At 42.2% G+C, this 5,797-nt stretch overlaps 1 pseudogene; it reads right to left on the bottom strand.

Moving 5' to 3' along the window:
• Nucleotides 1–384: 384 nt before the first annotated feature.
• On the bottom strand, nt 385–955 carry LOC124083231 (high mobility group protein B2-like; annotated as a pseudogene).
• Nucleotides 956–5,797: the final 4,842 nt, after the last annotated feature.

The raw sequence follows: 5,797 nt of genomic DNA on the forward strand, positions 1-5,797 counted from the left end.
ACAATCTGCATTTTCAAATTTTTTTTTAGTTTTTGATTAACCTTTATTTCATTAACCTTTATTTATATGCAGTGCTGTGCATCAAACCCAGTGCTTCACACACACCAGGCAAGTGCGCTACCACTGAGCCACAACCCCACCCCCTACAATCTACATTTTTTTAAAAAAGTATTTTCTCTACAAAGAACCTTATCAGCAATACAAAAATCTGTACAGTTTTTCTACTGTAGCTAATGTTGAGCTGCACTTGAATTCACATTCTTAGCACATCAGTTGCCTGCCCACGCACACACGCACCACACACGTCATTACAGGCCAGCCATTCCCCCCTCCTCCTCCTCCTCCTCCTCCCTCCTCCTCCTCCCTCCTCCTCCTCCCTCCTCCCTCCTCCCTCCTCTTGGAGCCTGCTGCCCTACCAGGGCCCTTCCTCCTGCTTCACTGCGCCCTTAGCGGGGTATGCACAATACGCTTTTCATACGGCTCCTTTAGCTTATCCGCTTTCTGTTCACATGCCTGTGTATCCCTGGCTGAGTGCTCAGACCACATTTCACCCAGTTTGTTTGCAGTATCCCCGGTGGACAAGCCTGGGTGTTCATTGGTCTTTGGGCGATGCTCACAGCAAAATTGAAAGAAGGCAGATGGTGGTCTCTTAGGAGCATTGGGATCTTTTTTCTTCCTTTTCTTATCATCTTTGAGGGGAACCTAATTTCTCATCTCCCTGTAACATTGAGCTTTGTTACTTTTTTTACCCCCATATCTTCAAACTTCGATTCTCCTTGGCAGACATGGTCTTCCATCTCTCCAAGCATTTCTTGGAAAGTTCAGTGAAGTTGACGGTAGAGTCCGGTTGTTTCTTCTTGTGCTCTTCCTGTCAGGTCGGTACAAAGGCATTTTGCCCTTTGGGGCTTAGTGGGTTCTCCCTTACAGTCACCGGTTCCTTGGTGTGAACTTTTCCTCAGAGTCCCCCAGTGTGGCCAGATCCAGAGAAGCTTCCTTCCTTCCCCTGGTGTGAACTGGTTTATGGCTGAGGCAATCCTCCGCAGAGCACTTTTTGTTTAGAAGATTCCTGGGAGTCACTTCCATTCTCCCCTATTGGCACACTGGACTGAGGTCCCACTGAAGGTGACAGATGAATTTCGGTGACTGAGCTCAGGAAGCCACCAAGAGAACAGAATTCATCAGTGACTTTCAAATTTGCTTTATTTTAGGTAGTATTTTTTTCAAGAGTTTTCATAAAATAGTCCAATGATAAAGGAAATTGGTTTTTACAAACTACAAGGAAGACAAATCTCATTGTTTTTTGTTCAAAACTTATAATTTGGCTATTAATTCAAAGGAAGACATGTATTACTTTTTATTTCTTTGGCCAATAAGTTAGGAAGAAGGGAAAGGAAGTGATTTGCTTAAAGTCACATATAAATCAATTCATTAATAGCAGAGCTGGTCCTAGAACCTGATTCTCTCAATTTCAAATTCAATGCTCATTCTTTTTTTTTCTTTTCTTTCTTCTTTTTTTTTTGGGGGGGAGGGGTGCATGGGGTAGAACCCAGGGGCACTCAACCACTGAGCCACATCCCCAGCCCTATTTTGTATTTTATTTAGAGACGGGGTCTCACTGAATTGCTTTGTGCCTAGAAGTTGCTGAGGCTGGCTTTGAACTTGCGATCCTCCTGCCTCAGCCTCCCGAGCTGCTGGGATTACAGGCGTGTGCCACTGCGCCTGACTCCCCAGCCTCATTTTTTTTTTTGCATGTTGTCTTTTATTTATACAAAACTCATATAATTTTCCCCAGCCCTTTTTTATGTTTTATTTTGAGACAGGATCTTGCTTAATTGCTTAGGGCCTTGTTAAGTTGCTGGGGTTGGCTTTGAATGTACAATTCTCCTGCCTCCTGAGTTGCTGCGATTACAGGTGTACACCTGTGCCCAACTTAATTCTTTACATACTTTCATTTTTCTCCTCAGTCAGATGCTTTTGATATCTTCTCTCTAATTTTTCTTCTCATTTGTTTCTAACTATGAAAATTTCCTGTAATCTATTAACCAGATTTTAAGAACTAGAAGTCTGGGTGTGAAGAAGCTTTGACAAAGATATCAGGTATGAGAAACTTTGCTACCTCAAAACTGAAGGGCACATTTCCTATTTAATAACTTGAGTCCATTAGCAACTAGAATACCACTCAAACTCAGTATATGTGATTATATGCTTAACTTTCATGCAGTTAACAGGGAAGAACTCTAATAAAACGCAAACCCAGAACCAGGGTGGTGGTGCCCCTATGTTGAGAGCCACAGACAAGTCGAGATGGCGCCTGGCACTTTGCCAAGAGGAGTGGTTTGAGAAGTAACGCCATTGAGCCATTAAGATGATGGAGATTCCTTAATGACTGACTGCTGTGTCTAGATTATTTCAGTTAAGTTAAGCTGTGTGTAATCATAAAATGATGAGGATTCCTTATTGGTTGACTGCTGTATCTAGTTTATGTTAATTAAGATAAGCTGTGTGTCATTAGTTAAGTATATATACCTCTACTGTCCCGTAATAAAGCGGCTCCTGCTGTATCAATCTTCACAAGTTGCTTGTCACCCCCCGGTTAGTTTGCCCAGCCAGACTGCGGCACCCCTAGACTTTCACATACTATTTTTACTGAGGCTGTGTAAGAAGTGCTGTGTTTCAGGAGCGCTGGCAGTCTAGGTCACGGTGAAATAGAGGGCTCTGAGGTGACGGTGGCTCTTCTTTGCTCTGCTTGATTTGTCTGTCCTAATCTGAACTCTTGTCATTCTAAGGAGTGTAAAATCTTCCTTAAAACCATGGTTTATTGATGGCACAATGGCTCACGACTGTAATCCCAGCAGTTCCGGAGGGGAGGAGGAGACAGGAAGATCTAGAGTTCAAAGCCAGCCTCAGCAAGGGGGAGGAGCTAAGCAAGGTGAGGAGCTACGCAACTCATGAGACCCTGTGGCTAATAAAATACAAAATTGTGCTGGGGATGTGGCTCAGGGGTTGAGTGCCCCTGAGTTCAATCCTATAGTTTAGTTTTATAGTGAGGAGGATTCTAGATTTCAAAACTTTCAACCCCATTGAAATGACAGTAACAGTTCCAAGAGTTAATGAGAGACTAAGGACTAAAAGAAACCGGCTGCAATGGCCAAGCAGAGAAGCTGGGGGAAGTCCTGAGTCTCCTGGAGGAGCACCAAGAGGACTTGGTCTCCCCAAAGGCAACTTCAAGATTGAAAATCTCAAGTTTGCACAATGCACCCACCTTTCATATTTGAACAAGGCTGAATGCTTTTTAAAAAGTAGATAATGTCTTTCCATTCTATAGAGATAAGATGCACACAAAATTTTTTAAAATTTTTGAGTACTAGGAATTCAACCCAAGAGTGCTCTACCACCTAGCCATAACCCAGCCCTTTTTATTTTATATTTCGAGACAGGGTCTCACTAAGTTGCCCAGGGCCTTGCTAAGATGCTGAGGCTGGCCTTCAACTTGCCATCCTCCTGCCTCAGCCCACGGCCCCCCAGCCACTGGGATTACAGGCATGTACCACCACACCCAGCTAGGATTCAACTTTTTTTTTTATTAGTTGTTCAAAACATTACAAAGCTCTTGACATATCAACTTTTTTTAATATTTATTTTTTAGTTATAGTTGGACACAATACCTTTATTTTATTTACTTATTTATATGTGGTGCTGCGGATCAAACCCAGGGCCTTGCATGTGCTAGGCAAGTGCTATACCACTGAGCCCCAGCCCCAGCCCAGATTCACCCTTTTAAAGTACATGACGCACATTGTGTGGGGTATTCACAGTTGTGCAACCACCACTGCAATTAATTTTACATTTTCATGACCCCCAGGAGAAACCTCATGCCTATTAGCAATCACGTCCCTTTTCCTCCCAAGCTTCAATCCCTAGTCGTCTCTGATCTGCTTTCTATTGGTGGACTCCTCCATTCTGGACATTTCATGCAACGGGAATCATACAACGAATAGCTTCTCATGGCCTGCTTCTGTTACTCAGCATGATGTTTTCCAGGTTCATACAGGTGTTGTGCTTATAAATATTCCATCCCTTCCATTGTCAAATGACGTTGTGTGGAGCTACCCCTCCTACCTATTCATCAGGGAAGGACATTTGAACTGTTCCCACTGCCGTGAACACTGCGTCCAGGCTTTTGTGCGGACATTTTCTTTCCCTTGGGTAGACCATGGGAGTGGAATTGCTGGGTCACATGATGATTCCATGTTCAACCTTTGAAGAACTGCCAGACTTTTCCAAAACAGCTGTACTATTTTATATTGCCACCAGAAATGCACAAATATTCCAACTTCTCCATATCTTCCATCCATTTATTATGATGTGAAGTGGCATCTCATGATTTTCACCTGCATTTCCTTGATAGCTAATGATGTGTGTATCCTCCTCCACTCCATTGGTAATTGAACCCAGGGTGCTCTACCACTGTGCTACATCCCCAGTTGCTTTTATTTTAAGACAGGGTCTTCCTAAGTTGCCCAGACTGGCCTTGAACTTCAATCCTCCTGCCTCAGCCTCCTAGTACGATTATAGGAGTGTACCACCATGCCTAGCTTTGCATATCTTTTTTTGCAAAATATCCAAATATTTTTGCTGTGCTGGATCCCTGAAATTTCCATATGAATTTCAGGGTCAGCTTGCCAATTTATGCAACAATGGCAAATGAAATTTTGATAGGAACTGTTTTTTTTTTTTTTTTGGTACTGGGGTTGAAACTCAGGGGTACTCAACCACTGAGCCACATCCCCAGCCCTATTTAGAGACAGGGTCTCACTGAATTGCTTAGTGCCTTGCAGTTGCTGAGGCTGACTTTGAACTCACAATTCTCCTATCTAAGCCTCCCGAGCTGCTGGGATTACAGGCGTGAGCCACTGTGCCCAGCCAGGAAATGTTTTTGATCTTTAAATAAACTTAGAGAATATTGTTATCCTAGTAACATTAAGTCTCCTGGTCCATGAACACAGGATACTTTCTTTTCATTTAAATTTTTGATTTCTGTCAAATATGTTTTGTAGGAGAAACACTTTAAGACAGTGGGATAAGCAACAATTTTTTGAACAAAAGCCCCAAAGTATAGGCAACAAAAACAAAACTACTCAGATAGGATCATTATCAATAATAAGCTTTTACACAGCAAAGCAAACAGAGCTAAAAGGCAATATACAAAATGGGAGAACGTTTATAAATGACTCATCTGACAAAGGATTAATACTCAGAATAAATAAGGAGCTCAAACAATTAAAAAGTCTGATTAAAAATGAGTAAATGATCTGAAAATAGATGCTTCTCAGAAAAAAAGACAAAATGGCTAAAAAGTGTACAAAATAATGCTCACCACCACTAATTATCAGGGAAATAAAATAAAAATTACATGATATCATCCCATCCCAGTCAGAATGTCTATTATAAAAAAATAAAATTAAATTTAAAAAAACAAAATAGCAGTTGCTGGTGAGAGTGTGAGAGTGTGGAAAGGGAACTCCTATACAATGTGTGGGGAAGTGTGGGGTTTTTTTTGTTTTTTTGTTTTTTTTTGGTGCTGGGGATTTGTCACGAGCAGCTTCTCAGCTTTGTCTGGTTACCAGGAGTTCCCTTCCGGATATCTGCACTGGACCCCGGACCGCGACGTACGCGAACACCAAGCACGAACTCGATTGCCTTTTGAAATGCTGGTTTATTCGCACACCACACAAAGCAATACACGAGGTGACTGGCTCACACTGCACGATCTTACTCTCAGGCGATGAGAGTTGAT

This window comes from Marmota monax, unplaced genomic scaffold, assembly GCF_021218885.2.
Source record: "Marmota monax isolate L192 unplaced genomic scaffold, Marmota_monax_Labrador192_F-V1.1 WCK01_AAM20220418_F8-fsc00193, whole genome shotgun sequence".
NCBI classification, from domain to species: domain Eukaryota; kingdom Metazoa; phylum Chordata; class Mammalia; order Rodentia; family Sciuridae; genus Marmota; species Marmota monax.